The sequence below is a fragment of the Lichenostomus cassidix genome, chromosome Z (genome assembly GCF_008360975.1).
Source record: "Lichenostomus cassidix isolate B80296 chromosome Z, HeHo_3.0, whole genome shotgun sequence".
NCBI lineage: Eukaryota > Metazoa > Chordata > Aves > Passeriformes > Meliphagidae > Lichenostomus > Lichenostomus cassidix.
In genome coordinates this window covers 52,314,744-52,333,978 of record NC_139511.1, presented here as the reverse complement: position 1 = coordinate 52,333,978, position 19,235 = coordinate 52,314,744, and the positions used below count along the sequence as shown (strand labels likewise).

Below are 19,235 nucleotides of genomic sequence, written 5' to 3'. Positions count from 1 at the left end.
ACAGCCATATAATATGACCTTGCAAATGGAAAGCTCGAGTTTGTGAGAAGCTGAGGAGTTCCAAGCCTTGTGATTGCTTTTGTTCCATAATCACGTGGGTTGGATCCTTGATGCCACAATCACATGAATTGGAGCTGAAGTTTGCTAATTCTATAGCTCTTTAAGCACCATCTGTTTTATGATTCAACATTATTAGTTTGCTAAGGACTACAAACTTTTCAGGCAGAAAGTTTTTTCATGCAGAACATTGGAACAGGTCCCTTCCAGTGTTTTTATAGCATTTCTGTATTTCATTAAATAAAGAAGTAAATCCAGGCAGAAAAAAAGTAGTGCAATGGAGACAGTGATCTGTTGCCTGCAAGACAAATACATGTTGTGCTGCAGTAAATGGATGGAAATGGGTAAGGTGGCCTTTTGCAATGCACATCTGGTTCTGTGATGCTTTTCTGAGAAGAAGCAGCATTGTGCCTATCTAGTGCTGACTGGGCAGCCCTGCCTGCAGATAATTCCTACATACTGATTGAATTAAGGTGTAGCTACTCCAATTTCCCTTCAAAAATGGTCAGTGAGTCATAGCGTTCCTGTATGATGTTGTGCCCTGGTGAGGTATTCTCAGGCATACTTCAGAGACATCTTTTCCTTGTAGGAATGGACTGTGATTGAGCTCAGCAGAGGTGTTTGAGTAGACAATTCCTGGAGTAAGCAGAAGGGGAACAAACAAAGGAGGTTTTCAGGAACCTGAGCTCCTTGGAAATACCCCCCTAAATTGCTTCCATGGTGCCATGCTCTGATGATCCTTCACTGTTTGCTACATACATTGTGTCCTTAGGTTTTGTGTGCATTCTGTGAGCTGTGAGCAGGGAGTCAGGCAGGGCGTCACAAGCTGTAGTAGGTGGAGTTCTTATGCTGGATGAGATGTGGTTTTTAAGAATCGTGAAGTTACATGCATGCCTGTAAATTTACAATGTTTTTATGTACCTTTCAAAACTGCAGTAATTAAAACCAAAAACTTAACTCTTTGCCAGCACATTCTTGTGCACCATATAGGCTTTCCCTGCCTCTTCTCAGCAAAGCCCTATTCTTTTGGCAAATTACTTTGTGCCTCCTACTGAAACTATGCTTTGTCATATAAGGATTAAAGTTTCTCTTCAGACGCCTGAGTTATTAGGAGTAATTGTATATGTGTGTAAGTCAGCTGATTTCTACTTACTGTCTGCTTTTCATTTATTGAAACAAATGATAAGTTTAGAATTAACATCTAGAAAAATTATGCTGGTGTCTCTATTATGGATAGATTAGGGAGACACAAAACTTGGAATATACAAGTACTTTCATATTTTCAGCAATCATGGCTCTCTTCATGTTTTGTTGGTTTTTGTTTCTTAAAAAGCATCTTAAACTGTTCATGCAGTGTTCTTGTTACCAAAATGATAAACTGTGTCACTCTGGAGTCCTGCTCTTTCCTTGACTGTTTATTGTTTTCATGCCCTAACTGTTTTGACATCAGAGTACTCTTTTGCCTATTGTGCTAAAATATATGTGTGCAGGTTTTGCTGGGCTCTTTCTAAACTCCTGTCTAACCTTTTACCTTCTTTATGCATGTTTTGCTCTTGTCCTAGTCTGCTTTGAAAAACTGTGTCACCTAAATCAACTTGTGTCTGATGAAGTATTCCTATTATGCTAATGCTTTCTCTTTTGTAGAAATCTGAATTAGAAAGTGAAATAACTGGAAGATAAGATTAGCCAAATCTTTGGGTTTGCAGAGTACTGCAGAACAGCAAATAGGCAATTAAATCTGAAGGTTCTGTTAAACATAGCAAAAAAAGAACTTTTCAGGTTGTTGTGGTTATTCAGGCGAGAAGATGGTGGTGTTGTAGTTGGGCACATGTAGAGCATTAAGTTACTATTTTACCTGCACTCAGTGCAGGTTCAGTGTTCCTGAACTCTTGAGTGGTTTTGCATATAATGTATACATTCTTTCAGCATAATATATTTTTATTTAATGGATGCATTTATCTTCATCACTATCAGAATGAACTGATAATATATATCGTTAGTAGCATGAATGATGGGATGTCTCATAATTAATTGCATTTTTTACCTGAAATAGGAAAACTGAGCTTTGTTCTGTTCAGATTTTTTACACCAAAATAAACACTCCTTCAGGGAAGAATTTGTGCATAGGATGTGAGTTTAGTGACTAGTCAACTGTTACAGCCAAGTTTCAACAGAATGTTAAGTGAAAGTAATAAGACATGGTGTCTTGATTACAGAGCTAAAAACATCTCTGCTGCTGTGGTCTGTTAGAACTGACCTTGGGCTGTGTGTTTGCCACTTGTGGGGTAACCTCATATAACTTTTCAATTTCTCAGACTGAGCATTGTTTTCTGATCTCTGGACATCAGCTGGGATTATTCCAGCAGATCTGATGAATCTACTGATCAGCATCTACTTACCTTTTTTCAGGGCCTGATGTCCATTGGCAGACACTGTAGCCATGCAGTAGTCTTGTATCAAAGTACTGCACTTCTCTCCGATTGTTAATGTTAAAGAACACAAGAGGGAAAACACTGTAAAGTAGTGTGCTTGCAGTTCCATTTTACAAAAAACTGCTCAGGTCTTATTTCACTGACTACTTCTAGTAAATCATGTCTCTCAGAAGGGAGACTTTCTTAATTCAAATATAAACCTTTCCTGGGTCTGACACACATGGGCAGTGTTTTAAACTGTAATTCCTCATTTGTCACCTTTAGTGCTAATAAAGGTGTTCCTCTCCCTGGCTGCAGACCTTGCCCAACCTCCCTCTGACCTGTGGCAGCCCAGTGGAGTGGCTGGAGTTAAAAACCAGCTTTTCTCTCAATGAAATGATCTGGTTTGTGGTGCAGACCTACAATTGTACTTGTGTAAGAGCAGATGTGGAATGAAAATCTAGGATGGGATCTCCAAAACTAGGGTGAGGAGAGGAGTGGGTTGTGGTTTCTGGGGATTGCAAAGCCAGTCTGGTAGTGAGCTGGCCAAGATGGCCAGCCTGTCCTCTCCTCCGTCCTTCCTCGTTGACTTGTGTTAGATGTAGAAATCACATGGTGACAAGATGATTCTTCTGCCAGATCAGCTTTCAGGCTGTTCTGGGTAGCCAGGCAAAAGAAGAGGAAAGGTTTCTACCACATCAGTGAGCTGAATCAACCTGCCCTGTGGCTGTATGACTGGAAGCAGGGGATCAGTGTGTGGCTGGTGGCCCACAGAGCATCTGGCCACAGGACTCACTAGCTAAGATCAGCTCTGACCACGCTGGGAGCCTCAGCCAGAGGCAGTAGTTTCATGGAGTTTAAGCTAGTAGGCTGCTGCTGCTGCAACCACAAAGGATATCCTGCCTCCCACAGTGCTTCACCAGTGCTCCCCTTTCTCATGGAGCACAAAAACTACTCACGGAGCCTGGCTAGCAACCAGGTCAGGATATTGGTTCAGATTTTAATAGGCCATTTTTCTCCCCCCTCCAGATACACGTTGGATAGCCTAGTGCTCACTTTGGCACAAAGAATGGGACTAGAAAGAATTTTGGGGGACAGGTGAGACCAATTCTTTTGGCTCTGAAATTAAAACCTCAGGTGTCTGTTTCATGGTACAGGATGAAGTGATCCAACAGGTTTCTGCTGGGGATGTGCTTCACTTTCTCCCCTTCCCATTCCCAGCCACATGCTCCTAGAGTTTGTTTTGCATTCATTTTGGCACTCCTTGGATACCTCTATGAACAGATCCAACTTGCTAGCCTGGTTTTCCTCTGTCACGTAGGTTGAATCTGCACATTGGAGAGGCTGATGGATGCCCAAGGCAGGGGGGAGGAGGCTGTGTGGTTGGAAGAGGGGAGGCAGAGGGAGAGACAACCCTCCTGGTGCTGTCTGGCTGCTTCTGGAGCCAGAGACCCAGGGGGAAGGAGAGGGAAACATCTTCTGGTTGAACCTTGCTGTGCTAAACCAGTTTGGTGAGCTCTGCAGATGGAGCTGGACCCAGTGCCTTAGAGGTGATTCCTCTTCTCCCTCCTTGCTAAAAGTCATTGCTTTTGTTGTTTTGGTTGTTTCTTCATCACATTGTTGATTATTTTCAGAAGTGATGTATGTGTGTCTCAATTTCTTGGTATTGATGTAGATTTGTAGTTTATTATAGAGTTTACAATTATGTAAATTTGCTATGAAAAATCTACATTCTTTCGGGTTTGGGTCTGAAACATCCACATTTTCTGTTAGCTTTAAGGATTTAGTAGTAAAATAAGAAAACTAAAAACAGAAAGCTAAAATTATGTTAAGAGTATAATTTTCTCTGTAATGTACAGGTTAAGAAAGCACAAATAAATTGCATAAAGTAACTTAAAAGTTGCATAAGTCAAAAACCTGATTTACATGCATTTGAAGAGGAAAGAAACAAAATTGTTTTGCCACATTTTTGTGACTTTGTCTTTAAAAATGAAAAAACCAGCCAAGTTGTTGGTGGTTTGGCAGCTGTGCAGGTGACATCAGCTCTTCCATTGTGAAAGATCTGCTGTCTGTTAAACAGCCTTATGGCATTTCATCAAGTTTTGGTGATTCAGCTAAATTAAAACCCAACTGGATTTAAGTCTCAATTCCCCTAACTGCTAAACCAAACTTATTTCTGACCACAGTCATTGCTAGATGGCCTGTCTTGAAGCAGTATTGAAACTTTATATCCCACAGAAGGCAATTTTATTTGGAGAATCAGAACTAAATGACATGCTGAAAGAAAATGCACCCTTTAATTCAAAGCTATTAATCAGAATCTTTCAGTACACACTGTATTAGTTTTAATCTGACTTGCTAAATTTATTAAAGAATTTAGTGACTATTTAGTGACTGTCACTTTTTCTTCAAAAAGAGCTTGAATTTCTTTAAATTAGAAAGATATAGTCAAAATAAATACATTTTGGGTGGGGTTGGCTTAGGCTGAAAAAAACTTTTACCTTCATTTAAAATTCCAGACTTAACCATAAACTAAAACTTCAAAGGCATAATAATATCGTAGATTACTAATTGTAGTCAATTTATTTGGAAGATGTATCCATTCAGAGGCAGACATCCAACACTGAGAACTTGCAAAAACATTTTGTGATTTTTCTCCAAACTTTTATTTGCCTAGAGCAAAATTAATCAAATTTTACAATGCTCTCCTTGACATTTGAAAGAAGGCATTACCTCATATATTGCACTATTAATTGCCAAAATAAATGACTGCTTATAATGGGCTGGATCTGCTATATGCAGAATGCACATATGATATATTACAATAGAGAAGCCTTTTCTGTTCTGGGACTGATGTGTCATTTGTGGACATTAAAATTGCATTATAATGGCTGTAGCATTATATATTATATCCATACATATGTCAAAATGATTCATCTTGATTAAGGAGTAGACACTCTAGGCTCCTCTAGGTCCCATTTATTACTTATTTTGCCTAGGTAAAAGATGATTCCTGAGACTTTGTAGGGCAGAAGTTACTTCTTCCCCATTCAGTTCTGTTACTGATGTTCTAGGTTGTTTAGAATTACCTAACAAAAAGGAAAAAAAAAAGAAAAAAAGTGGGAAAAAATCTATCATGATGCAGTTACTCAGTAGCAGCAGAAGGTGCATGGATCTTCTGGAGTGTGCTGGGTGGGTATTGAATGGGATTAATATACTCCATGTCTGTGACACGCTTAAGATCCAGAAGCTATTCTGGAGTCAAAACTGCAGAAAATTGACCAGTATGGTCAGTTGACTGAGCTTATGTAGTGGCATCTGGAATGGGAGAATGGTCAAGAATGAACAAAAACACAGATATGTTCTTTTGCTTCTCCAAATTACCATTTTTCTGCAAAATTACACATATACATGCTGATCATCTGGACTCTGTCATTTTCCCATTTCAAGAAAATCACAAATTGCAGTGACCCCCTGTAAGTTTGTAAGGCAGGAGTTGCCAGCATAGGACCCTGGATCCCTCAGCCACTTCATGCAGTGCGTGTCATGCTGACCTGGCAGTTCTGGGCAGAGCTCAGCTCCACTCCTTAATGGGAGGCTGCTGTTCCAACAAGCTCTGCTGCCATTCACATCAGAGATAAGTGGTGTTTTTCTTTTGACTGTCAGCTATATGAGTTTCTGGGGTGTAGCTCTTGCTGTCAGGAAGTTTGGGCTGTGGTTCTGTATTGCCTTGGCTCTTAGCCTGTCTGCATCTCAGTATGAAACATCCTTCCCTGCAGTATTCAATATTAGAGGATTGCATGTTTGGTGAGCCTCATAAATACTAATCCTCGTGTTTCCTTTGGGATGTAGATAATCTCTTTTAGAATTTAGAAATGTTAGGTCACTTGATTAAGTGTGTAATGCAAGTATCATGATGGGAATTCAGAAATCCCTCTATACTGCTTTTTTATACTGCATTGTATTCTTTAATTATTTGAACATAACACTGGCATTTTGTATTTCTATGCAGGTCTTGATGTAAATGGTAGATTACATTTTTCAAATGAAATATCTCTGAGCCATAAACCTGAAAAGTTTTAATTGTGCACAGATTGTTCAAGTTGCTGTTCAGTTATCTTTACCTTCAACACTGAAGCCTTGCAATTCTGCAGATGGGGTTTGCATGTTTCACATATAAGGGCCACCTCAACATGACATATCTTCAATAACTCATAAGTTCCAATACAATCAGTTAAAATTAGTTTCCTGGTAAAGAAAGACTTTGATTTTTGTTTTCCTCATTTTCCCATCAGAAGTGAAAGTTTAAAATTTCTTTTTGCTGTCTCTTATTTAGTGATGTTTAATGTTGTAGGCTGTAATATCAAGTTTGCTCTTACTTAGAGTAACTTCAATTTTTTTATTCTGTAGTTGTGTAAGAATAAGTAACCTGGATAAATGCTTCACCCAGGTGATGTGCACAGGGATTTTTTGCTGCCTTCAGTGATTCTGGATTTAACTCAATTGTTTGTGTGATGTGGTCTTTCTGTAAAGAAATAGTGTGTTGTAAAAAAGAAGGCAAATATTTCAAATGTCTGCTCTTGTTAAAATTAAGCAGAATATGTATTTTGAAAGGTAAGAGACTGAATATGACATTCTAGAATAAATCTTTCCTTTGGAATCAAACATTACTATAGTAAAACTGACATTAGAAGGAATAATACTAGATCTCTATGTTCACAGTATTTAATTAAGTGAATTAAGATAGGTAAGCTTTGCTGTCTGAGTTTGTGTACAGCACAACCATGTCAACATGATGGCAGGAAGTTACAGTCTCTCAGGGCTTGTCTGCTTCTTAAGATCAGTATTCTGTTCATTCTCCCAAGGTTAAGGTCAAGTCTATTCCTCAAATGTTTTTATTTTAATAAAATAAGAGAAAGACTCAGAGTTTTGTAGAAAACTCATTATTGCTATAAAGCAGCAAAAGGTCACAAAATGTCTTTCCTCAGTGAAGTAGCAAAACCCCTTATTTCTTCAGTAATTCATTGTCACAGTATAGGTTGGAAGGGCCCTTGACATTTCCAGAGTTTCCTTGTTGGGGTGAAATAATTGCTCTACACATCATGGTTTAAAAAAAGAGGCATCAGTACAAAGTACATATATGCAAAGGCCTTGTAAGCTCACAGAGCCATCTGCATTTCAAAGTGACTGTAACAAGATTGTTCTTTCTTCTGACATATTTTCATGAGCTCTCACATTAATTAAGGCATCAGAGCTACAAATACTTGTGCAACTTCAGAAATGTACCTTATAAACGGGATAAGCCAATATAAACTTCTATTTCTGTAACTGAAATAGGAGAATGACTTTCTGCTGGCTAGTGCTGACTAATGAGCTATCTTTCAGAAAACACTGTAGAATATGTATGTTATTCACTATAAACATGAAGGAAAAATTGCTGGCTTTAGAAGAATGAGCAGAAAAGAAAAAATGAGTTGACTTTTTCTGGGTGAAGACATGAAAGTGTAGATGAAAGAGGGTGCCTTGTATGACTTCAGGCCTTTTCAAAAAATGTGCAGCACATTCTATCTGGTGAAGAGAGTTGTCTGTCTGCTGTAGTACAGACCATCACCTAAAACAGCAATCCACAGCACTGCAGCAGCCCTAGAAATAGCCAGGAAGGACTTGTTCAGCTCTCACATTGATAGTGTCTGTTAGTTATTGTGAAGAGGGAAAATGCTGCCTAATTAAACAGTGCTATTCAAAGATATCTGGTAATTTTGAGCTTTGATTTCTATGAGATTATTTTGTCTTTGGTACTTCATGAGAAGGCAGAAGTCTGAGAAGCATTTAATAATGTTACGATTAAAATTTTGTTAATTTACAACAAGCAATGTCTATGCAAAACCAGTGTGTTCCTGAACAAGATACTCTTATATATACTTACCTTAAAACAGTCTAAATGACCTGTTGAGGCTTTGATATTTAATTTTTCCACTGTGTTGATGAAGACTCTAAAATACATGTATTTTCTGAAACATTCAGTAAACTCTAAATTTTGACTTTATTGTGGATGATAGTGACTGTGAGTGTTAAATATCTATAATATTTTTTCCTGCCTGTTTCTCCATCTCTTCCTATTTTTCCATCTCCTCCCAAGGCTTCTGTCATGTAAGAGTTAATTGAGAGACAATACCATGAAATTGGTTTAAATTATATATCCCATGAAAGAATATATCCCAAGAAAGAACAGTCTAGACATTTATAACATTATCCATTATAATCAGAAAATTAAAAACAATTCCTGCATTTTTGTGAGAGGTACTCTAATTTCATTTTTGCAGTTCATTGACTGAGATTTGCTAAATTCAGCAGTTATCAATAAAGGCCTTGGGATAATTTGCAGAGTATCAAACTGATCATGGTGAGATTGGCACTTTTAACCAGAGCTGATTATACTTTAGTTGACTGAGCTGTGTGCTGGAGGAGAGCTGAATTCAAGAGCTGAATCAGTTGCTGGAGGAATATGAATTGTATTCATGCCAAGGTAACAGTATGCTATTTGCCAAAGCAATATGGAGAAGTTCTCAAAACTCCTTCTGAAGTTTTTGTCTTGTGCATTTCTTGATGAAAACTAAGTGACAGGCTGCTCCACAGAATCAAGTCTGGCAAAAGGTAATTCTTGTCATGAAGTTTCCATTGCATAAAATGCTAAAAATAAGCTTGCAGTACAACACCAACAAAATTGTAATACATCCATGTGAAACACAGTGCAAAATTTTCTGTTTGCGGTCAAGTGAGAGTTTTGCTTGGGGAATCCTTTTCTACTTGTATTGAAGACTTTTTCTGCTTCCATAGCTATAGGGGAGAGAAAGTTATAAATGGAGAGTTATAAATCCATGGGGAACAGTCATGTGTTTTCATGCTGTTAACAAATAAACGTGGCACATTGAAAGACCTTATGTATATAAATAGAAGATATATAAGGTCCAAGTGTATCTCCTAACTGTAAAAGATAATAACTGCAACTTTCGTTCTTTAGGGTATTTTTACTTCTCAATAAAATTTTCTTCACAATAAAATTTCTTGCAGGTGACTAGTTGATTCGTCTGAGTGGTTTAAGATTTTAGGGACTGAATAAATTATATTACTACATTAGAGACAGTCCAGATTTTCAGTGTATGTAAGAGACTTGATTTAATATTCATCAGTGGAAATGAAAAATGTAGTACTTTCACTGTTCTCAACACTGTAACCACTGTAGTCTAGGGTATATAATAAAAACTTCAATCATGTTCAATATATTATTTCCTGAAATTTAGAAGGAAAAAAAATCTCATGTTTAAGCAAAGCATGTTGGTGCTTAATCAAAAACACAAAGCAAAGAAATTCAAATAGAATGAAAATCCATTGTCATTTCTGACACAGTCTGTAAATCCATGCTGCTTTTATTCTGTGTGCAGATGAGCAGTGTGGACAGTACCATTTTCCAACTGCTGAAGTGGCCTTCACTAGAAATAGTGTAATCTGAAAGCTATTTCTCTGGTCTTATGTTCCCTCATTAAGCTTTCCTGCAACCTCTTCTGTTTTCCCCAGACCCAGGTACTTAACAACTGGGAAATACCAAAGGAAATGTGGATTTTTTTTTTTTATGTGGCATTCTGGGGTTTTTGGTGTACTGTAGACACCTGGGATTGAATGTATTTATAGGCTGTCTGCAAGTAAAACTATAGGCCAGATCACTTGCAAATGAAAACTACCCTGTGCCTACAGAATATTTTGCATCTTGAATGCTAGAAGAACACATATATCATCGAAGTAAGATTTACAGGGTAGTGGAATGTTAGTTATTACAAATGGTGTAAACTTTTGTAATAAATAATAAAAAGTAAATAATAAGTAATAAAAATTGTTGTAATAAACCACTAACTTTCCTTACTGTCTTAAATAAATTGAAAGTTTTATGTACAAATTTGGTTTTAGTGGAAATCAAAGTTACCCAAACCCATCCAGATATGCCATCACTTATTTTTTATGTTGTCATTCAAAATATTTATATGTATTTTATGATGTGAAATGTAAACTACAGACTTTCACAGAGCTGGAGAGAAATCTTTCGTGAAAGATGGGAGGTCACTGTTCAAAACTGTTTGTAACAATCAGAGTAACTCAGTTGGTTAGTGCTTTTGGTGTGGCCTGAGAATTTCCTCAGGGAGGAAACTATTGGACAGTTGGAAAAATGCTGTTGGAGGAAAGTTCAGAAGATGTGGTTGTGGGAAGCAGTGCTGACCACAAAGAAAAGTTGCTGGGTGGCTTTCTGAGTTTTATTGCAGTGAAGTTATGGTTCATTTCTTGACTTTGTGTTCCTCTTTGTGGCTCCATGCTCCTATAAAGGATCAAGTCTTTGGGTATCTGTTACCTGAAGTCTGCTTTTATTCTGCTGTTTCAGTGCTGCAGAGAAATATGTTTAAGTCAATACTTTCTAGATTTTCTGGAACTTCAGAGCATGGTGACATAGGTTCTGGAGCAGGGAAAATTCCTCTGGTATTTATTTTTATCTGCTTGTCCTTAAGGCTCAATTTTTGGTATAATTCATGGCATTGTGTGTTCCTCTTATTTTCTTAAACTCTTATGAGAATTGGTAACCATGTATTGGCACTTTTATTTTGATTTCAGAATCACTTTTATTTGAGGAGTTGATTAAAGCTTATGTGTTGTTGCCAGAAGTAATTGCTAAAAATGCAAAGGAGGAAGCCTTTCATATGAAGGCTTTGTGGAAAACATGTTGTGTCTACTGAACTGTATGGATAAAGGGGAATTTAGCTTCACTTATTTGATTAAGAGGAGTTGGTAGGGTGTAAATTCCTTGTTTGTTGCTGCTGATGCTTAACCAGTCTGAACCAGAGCCCACTGGAATTAATGGAAAGGTTCCCATTTGTTTTAGGGTAGGTTTTTTCAAGCCCTGACAGACTTCCTGCTGTTCCACAGCTGAGCATTAGTAAGGCACAGAAAGCCTGCCAATTGTGCAGGATTTGTGTGTATGCATGGGGTGAGATTTCTAGGAGGCTGAAGACTGCTGTCATGAGGGTAATTCTTGTGTGGAATTTCATAATATTTAAGAAAGTTTCTGATTTTTTTTAACCTACAGTTCTGCTATTGTAGTACAAAAATGGGGTAACATGATTAGAAGGAGTTTACAATGTCTATTATTAGGAAAGTAATCACTTGTGACTTTTTTAACTGCTTGGGATTTCTTTTGTCTATTTACTGGGCAACATGTAAATAAAAATTTTAAATCCTAATAATAGTATCAAATAACTTAGCTAAGAACAGAAGCTTTTGTTTTAATGGAAGCAGTAAGAGAATGATTCGGTTACCATTTTTCTGATGATACATACAAGATGGTGAATACAATAGCAATTTATTGGATGATTAAAATAGTATGTTGATTTTTAGGATGATAATGAAAATACTAGAAAATACTGCCTTTCTGTTTGGGTTTCATATGTAAGTGGTTTTTGGTTTGCCAGTCCCAGACTTCTGTCTGGGGATCTCCTCTGTGGTTTTTATAGACTACTAATCAGATCACAAGAGGCAGGGAGGCCTATGCATTGCCTTGCTATGAAAATAATACTGGTTATTGTTTGCTGGTTTTAAGTACTAGTGAAGTAGTGTGCATGGCTTTTTTCCCAGTGTTTGATTCAACTATTAAGCAGAATTCTACTCTGCAACATATATGGAGTTGTTCACTTCTGTCTAACAAAAAATATTTTTACAAAATAAGGGAACTTTTTTGAATGTCTGAAAGTATAATCTCAGCGGAATTTGACATCTAATTTATCCCCTTGAGACTTGTCATTGCCAGGTGACACTACCTGTTGAAAGCCTGTCTGCCAAGAGTTGGAGTCTTCAGTGAGTTGACAGCCTGTATGCACAGTATTGAATTATTTTAAATACATCTTTTTTTGAACATATGTGTAAGTGCCACTTCTTTCCCTAGCTCTGCCTCACAGCAAGCACTGTATTGTGCTTGTTTCTGCAGTTCAGTAGTTGGCCATTCCTAGCCAAAGCAGACAGTGAGTTTTCTAAATAGAGAATTTATGTCTCAGTCAGTCTTTTTTTCAGCCTGTTTGAGTTTTTCTCACTGTGGCAACACAGTGTGCAGTAGTGCTGCTCCACATTGTAGGTGATGTCTGGTTAGTCGGGTAGAGTCTGTAGTCACTCTGAAAATACTAAAAACTACCTAGGTCATGGGATTTCACTAAACATACTTCATGATGAGTGTGTAGTAAGTTCAAAATACTCAAAGTTTTTGGCCTGCACGTTTAAGTGATATGTTCCCTGTCATTTAAATCAATAAGGTTTTGATTATATGATTGCATTTGGCCAATGTCACACAGGATGGGAGGGAGTGGAAACAACCTGGTCCCTGGAGTTCCTTAGAAAATGCACATTTAATTAAGTAGAGTGTATATCTAGCTGAGGAGTTTCATTCACGAGGGATTGCATACCACCTAACTTTGCAACTAGTTTCTGAACTTCCTCAGTCTTGTTTTTGAGACAGGAAGACCAAAACTAGTTTTCAGTTTGCTTTTTTGGGGCTTTTTTGCTTTGTTAACAAGTAATTTTTTAATAATTACTTGCACTCAGTTCTCTTCTTGTCCAATGCTGACATAATTCTGAAAAAGCACCAGCTCAATCTGTCATGATTCCAGAGTTTCACTCTTGGTTATGAGTGACACAAAGGCCATCATTTTATATGTTTGTATGAATTTCAGATTATTTTTTCACACATGCATCATTTTACCTGCATCTATTTTTAATATCATTGACTATTTTAATGCCTACTACCCAGCCTCCTACATGCCTTCTGTCATTATTCACAGCCACCTTTAAATAACTTGTCATCATTCACAGACTCTGTCATCTCACTATTCATTCCCTTTTCCAGGTTATTTGGAATATGTTCAACAGTATGGGTCCCAGAACAAATTCTTTTAGGAATCCAGTGGTGGCCCCTCAATTGTGAAATCAAAACTGGTTTTGTTTCCTATTTTTTAGATGCTTTTCCATCTACATGAGGATCTTTCCCTCTTTTCCTATCATTACTTAGTTTAATGACCTACATGGCCATGTGGTATAAGAAATAAACTTTTGTTCTATGTGAATCCTGTTATGTATTATTTAAATACCAGAGTGGAGTAGCCAAATAAGTTACATGGGGTGTTGCGTAGCCAGGCAAAATTCAGAAAACCCCAGAGAAAAATTTTGGTTAGTAAGAAAATATTTAGGGAATCTCTTTGTGTAGTATCGTTACAAACTACAAGATTTCAAACTATTTAGACATCCAGGTTAATACATCCACACACTGTCATATGTCATATTTCCTGTGTCATATGTCACAAGAAATGCTTGTGATGCTTGGTCTGAGTGTCTTGAATGTGCTTTATACCTGCAAAGCAGTAGCACCTGTTTACTGTTTGTGACAGATGTGTTTTTAATTTGGACTGCATAGAGTGTGAGCCATCTAAAATCTTAATTCACCCTGGTTTTTGTGGCTTTTCTTAATACACACTTTTCAGTCTTTTCTGTCAAGCAGGTTGCAATTAGGCTTGGAACTTTTTGTGATTATATTTTTCCTGTCATATGACTGCTACATTATATTATCAGAAATGGAATTTTACCTATAGTGAATGCGGAAAATTTTCACTTTCCTTTGGGAAATATACTAAAGAAAGGTAGATAACTTCTAACATCCTTGTTTTGCAGATGAAGAAACAAAGGTAGAAGCTTCATTTGCTTCTGTTTTCCTTAAAGAATACTGATTATAAGTAGCTGCTTAAAAAGAAATGTTTTTGTTACTGTGTAGGATATTGGAAAATTGTAGGCATGGCCACTCTGATATTCACTTAGCTGTTCAGATTACTCTTTGGTCAGGGTTCTGTCTCCCAAATAAATAATAAATTAAAGTTCCTTTGTCTTTCTCCAAAACTGCTCCTCAGTACCGAGCATTGGCTCCCCACATGCTGGTATTACAGACCACAGTGTACAGAAATACAGCATGCTTCAAGCAACATCATTTTGGACGCTTCGAGTTTTGTGGTCAGGACCTTGCTAAATGGCATGTTAGAGAGAATTGTGTGCTCTTTGATCTCTTACCAGCCAAGGAAACTTGTTCTCAGCATGGATCATTTTCATCATCTTAATCATACACTGCAGGCAGAGTATTTTATTTTTAGATGTAATGTCTATTTATTTTGCCACACTTTAAGTTTCTACCAATTGCTTGAGTTGGTCTCAGTGAATGAAAGAGGAAGGACAGCTAGAGGAATGAGAAGAGTTGTTGATCTATGTTTATTAGATCTGGAAAAATACCATGAATATTGATATAGAATATGTATAGTCCTTCTTTTATATCCCAGCTAAAGATTTACTTTTTGTTTAGTTTATCTTCTTCTTTGGGTTAAAAATTAGATTGCAAAGTTTAAATGAGTATACTCTTGTGAAATTAATTATATTTAATAAAATGTTTCCACCAATTAGTTGTTTAGATTAATTTAAAGAGCAAGTCTTTCTTTAAAAAGCAGGTTCATATTGTACCTTTTATTTTCTTTAACTTGTGAATCTGCATAATGTGGGTGTGGACAATCCTTAACCTTTTTATACAAATAACGGTTACGTAGTACTTGAACTATTTGCTTTACAAAGTAGAAAGCAAAGGATTGAAGTGGATCATAGGAAATATTTGCAAAGAAGCTTACTGATCTGAATTTTCCAGCCTTCCCACCAAGTGTTGCAGTGGCTTTTTGCTGTTGTCTGCGCTATTTTTGATTTTGGTTGCTGTAGGGAAACTTTTTTTTGTAGTGTTTCACCTTGGTTGAATATTAAATATTTTAGAGATTTTCAGTGAAACTGTTGGAAACATCATAAGACTTAAACAGCTAAACAAGTTGGATTTATAGTCTCCATAAAGGAAGATGGGTAGAGAGCTTCTGAGAAACATCTAAAACTATAAAATGCAGTAAAACTGGATCAACCCTTCTTTTCTTCTATTACCATGTAGCATTGCAGGCATCAAAGGATCGTGAAGCTGGTTTGCAGCAGTAGTAGAAGAATTTAAAAGGTTTTGAGTTGTACAGAAAATAAATGGATTTCCAGACATTTTTGTGGTTTTCATGGTGGTCAGATAAACTAGTATTTTTTAATATTAGATAAGTTTCTGGTAGGTAACTAGGATTGTATGAGCCAAGGAACAGATGATTGATTCTCAGCATACATTGATCAGCAGGGAAGAAATGTGAAAAAATTTTGCTTCCTATTTTCCACCTCCAGAAATCATTGCCCAGTTGGATTGGTGAACTAATGAGTTAAACAGAAGGCTGCTGTAAGTGTATGCAAAAATATGTAGGAAGACTGTTTTTTCTTTGGAAGAGCTATTCATTTTACTCTAACATAAATGATGTTTTAAATCAGGAGTACACATGGGATACTGAATGAGGTCAGAGAGATTTTTTGAAAGGCGTGGAGGAATAAAACAGGGCTAAGCACGTTGCAGCATTTTTTATGATCTTCCCTGTGCTTGGAAAGTGAAGTGAAAGAACAGATTGCTGGTCAAAGTAAGTGGTTTTGAGTTATCTTTTCTGTTTTACGTTGAATCTTGTGTTACTATCTACTTCTTGGGACACACTACAGTATGGCAAAACCTGCCATCTTGTAACATTTCTGTAAATTGTAGGGGCTTTTTTAAAGTTTAAAATTGTATGACTAAAGCAGGAAATAATGTAGGTGTCAGATTCTGATTTCAATGTGAATCCATTATTTCAATTACTTCCCTCTTGATTTATATTCTGGTATAAGTGAAAGAACAGCCCTTAGGAAATAACTAACCTGTCTGAACAAACTGATCTGTGCATTGGAAGTCATTGCTAATACAAATTAAAGTTACCATTGCTTTATTCTCCTATTTATACCCCTCCTTTAAAGAGCAGCACTCAAAGTAAACTAGAGACTATTCTAGAAATTACTCATGGCATTCATGGATTTGTGAAATTGTAGTTAAACCTGAATATGAATCATATATACATAGAGAGGAGGGCGACCAAGGTGGTGGAAGACTTCAAGTGCAAGACTTGGCATGAGTGGCTGAGGTCACTTGGTTTCCCAGCTTGGAGAAGGCCAAGGAGTGACCTCAGGGCAGCTCACAACTTCCTCAAGGGGGAAAGCAGAGAGGCCAGTGCTGGTTCCCCCTCTCTGTGACTACTGACAGGGCATGAGGAGATGGAATGGAACTGCATCAGGAGAAGTTCACACTGCACAATGTGATCAAAAAGGTTCTTCACTGGAACAGGATCCCCAGGGAGTCACAGCTCCAAGCCTGTCAGAGCTCAGGGACCATCTGGTTGACACGTTTGGTCACATGGTTTAGTTTTGGGTAAGTCCTGTGAAGAGCAGAGAATTGGAGTCCATGATTCACATGGGTCCTTTCCCACTTGAGATATGCTTTGATGCTATGATTCTATACTTAGTTTTTGTGGAAGTTTTGATCCTTTCAGTTCAGTGCATACAGGGATTAATGTAGTAAAAGTTGCATAAATCCACTTGGATACATCACTTTCTTTTGTAAATATTTTATTTGCCTCGCCTGAACTGAAGGTAATTTGGTAACACATCTTGTGTAAGATCACACCAAAAATCTGTCCAGTGCATTGTTCTGAGAGTAGCAGTTGTGTAGCACAGAGTACATGAGGACAAGCACGTAAATACACTTCTCTTGTTTGGCCCCCACAGCCTGCTCCTAATCTTTAGGTTGTGATTTTGGATATAAAAATTTTTGATGAATTTTTGTTCCACTTTGTGGATTTTTCTTTCCGCTTTTTTATTCCTCAACCTGTGTAAACTTTTGACACCCATGCATTACAGCATTCCATGTAAAGGAATTCCACACTTGAGTTTGGTTTGTAATAAGGAAGTATATACTATCATTTATTTTCAATACATGACATTTTAATTTATTCAGTGCCCTTATTAGGAAAGACCAGTTTTCCTTACTCGGTTTCTTATGGCCACACAATTTCTTAGACCTCTGTCCTTTCTCTCTCATCAGTTGTCCATTTTTGAGGACAGAGAGTCCTATTTACTTGGTCATTCTTCACAAGGAAGTTGTTCCGTAGCTTTAATCTTCCTTGTCTCAAGTGTTTTTCATCTTGCATGGCTTTTCTGTGTCTTTTTTGCAACATAGGAACCAAAACTGCACAGTACACCACGTGAGGCACAAGAAGTACCTCAATGTTGGCATAGTGTCCCACTCTTTGGCAATTTTAATAATGGGATTGCTTTTCTGGACAGCCTCTGGACATTACCTATTCATTGCAACTTCACAAACACTTCCCTAAAGAGCAATAGTTAGTTCAGAGCACGTTCTTTTATATATGTGGAGTGTTGGCTTTTCCCTGCCATGTTCACTACTTCTGTTGTACTTAAATTTGTGCATTAGCAAGACTTAATGCACTGAAAGTTTGTTCACTTTTCTTAAAAAGTCCAGGATATTCTTTGGTCAACAGTCAGGATATTATTTATATACTTGCCTAGCAGCAAATTTTCCAACATCCTGCCTGAAGAACATGCTATGGAATATTCAAAATATCAAAACAGCAATTATTTTAGCAAATACAGCAAACGTTTTGACTTAGCTTTCTGAGAATCTTCCTTAGATTTTTCAGAGTTAAGGACATTTACCTTCGGAAAAATCAGGTTTCTTGAAGGTGCAAATTAGCTGTTGAAAATTACATAGGATTTTTCATCCTAATTTGAAATACGTATGTGTGTAGAAACAATGTATAATAATAGAAGTAAAAGAACTAAGCTAAAGTTTCCATTAGGAGCAAAGGGCCAGTCTTCTAAAGTATTTAAATAATAAACTACTTTTGCAGGTAGTGAGAATTGGCCACCTCCATTCCTTTAAAAATCTGATTCTGAAACCATTTTTCAGGCTGTCAATACGAAGGATTTCTTGAACTATGCTATTTCTTGGACTGTGCTAACTCCAAAATCGCTTACAAGGGCAACATTTTTGAAGGATATATTTTTTTCTATAGAGACATGAAAGCTATTTGAATACTATTTAGTGACCTAGAATGCCAACCAAAACTCTGAAATCTTTCGGCAAATTCATTTTAGCATTAAATATTTGAAAATAAATATCTGAATGAAAGGTCACTGCTTTCTTAGTTAATAGAACTTTTATCATTTCCCAAGAGGCTACTTAAAAAAAGAAATATAGCAACTTGTAAGGCTCCAAAGCTGGGCTGCAGGAAACAGTGGCTTCTGTTTGACAATAATAAAATTCACGGCAAAGGTTGTGGGATTTTCTTTCATGGTAAAAACAAAGCTTTAGTATTTCATTAGCCACTGCTACACTGATCTAATGGAAAAAAAAGTAAAATGTTTAGCCTCTTTACACAAGCAAAAGCATTACATTTTTAATATATGTGCCCATAAGGAGAGTGTGCAGACCTACGAAGGCAGGCTTGATTACAGAGCTTAGTAAAAGGCGTCTGTCCTTTGACTGCTGAATTAGCGCATGGCGCTGTTGTTACTGTCAACCACAATGGAAAAAAAAGAAATAAAAATCTCCCCCACAAAATAGAACAAATGCAGAAAACTGCTTAGATGCTATGGGAGTGAACATTTTGTCTTGAAAAGGAAATAAAACCAATATGACTTCTTCAGTCTGCAAAATCAGAAAAGGAATCCCTGTAAAATCCATATGCAAGGGAGAAGACAGCTCAG

At 37.1% G+C, this 19,235-nt stretch overlaps 1 protein-coding gene across 1 annotated transcript in view; it reads left to right on the top strand.

The window, feature by feature from the left end:
* ARSB (arylsulfatase B) overlaps positions 1 to 19,235 on the top strand; it is a 61,205-nt gene that overhangs the window by 38,322 nt on the left and 3,648 nt on the right. The gene's annotated exons all lie outside the window — the stretch shown is intronic.